We start from the raw sequence: 292 nt of genomic DNA, 5'->3' as shown, positions 1-292 counted from the left end.
AATTTTTTCATTTCAAATCCCCCAAAAAATAAAATTATAAACTTTGGAATGACGTTTTTACCCTTTATAGTTTTATGCTTTTATACAAAGACGAGACCGGTTAGACTTGAGTTTTGGTTTCATAGTTAAACTACTAAGAGTATCTCCATCAAAACATCTTAAGTGAATATCTTACAAGTTGCTTAGCAAAAAAGCAGATTAATTATAATGGAAATAATCTGATTTTGCTAAGAATCGATTGTTAGCTTAGATGTTTTAGGATCATTAAGAACCATGGGTGTGTTGGTTTGTG

Source organism: Camelina sativa, chromosome 6 (assembly GCF_000633955.1).
Source record: "Camelina sativa cultivar DH55 chromosome 6, Cs, whole genome shotgun sequence".
Classification (NCBI taxonomy): domain Eukaryota; kingdom Viridiplantae; phylum Streptophyta; class Magnoliopsida; order Brassicales; family Brassicaceae; genus Camelina; species Camelina sativa.
Note: the sequence above shows the minus strand (reverse complement) of the source record.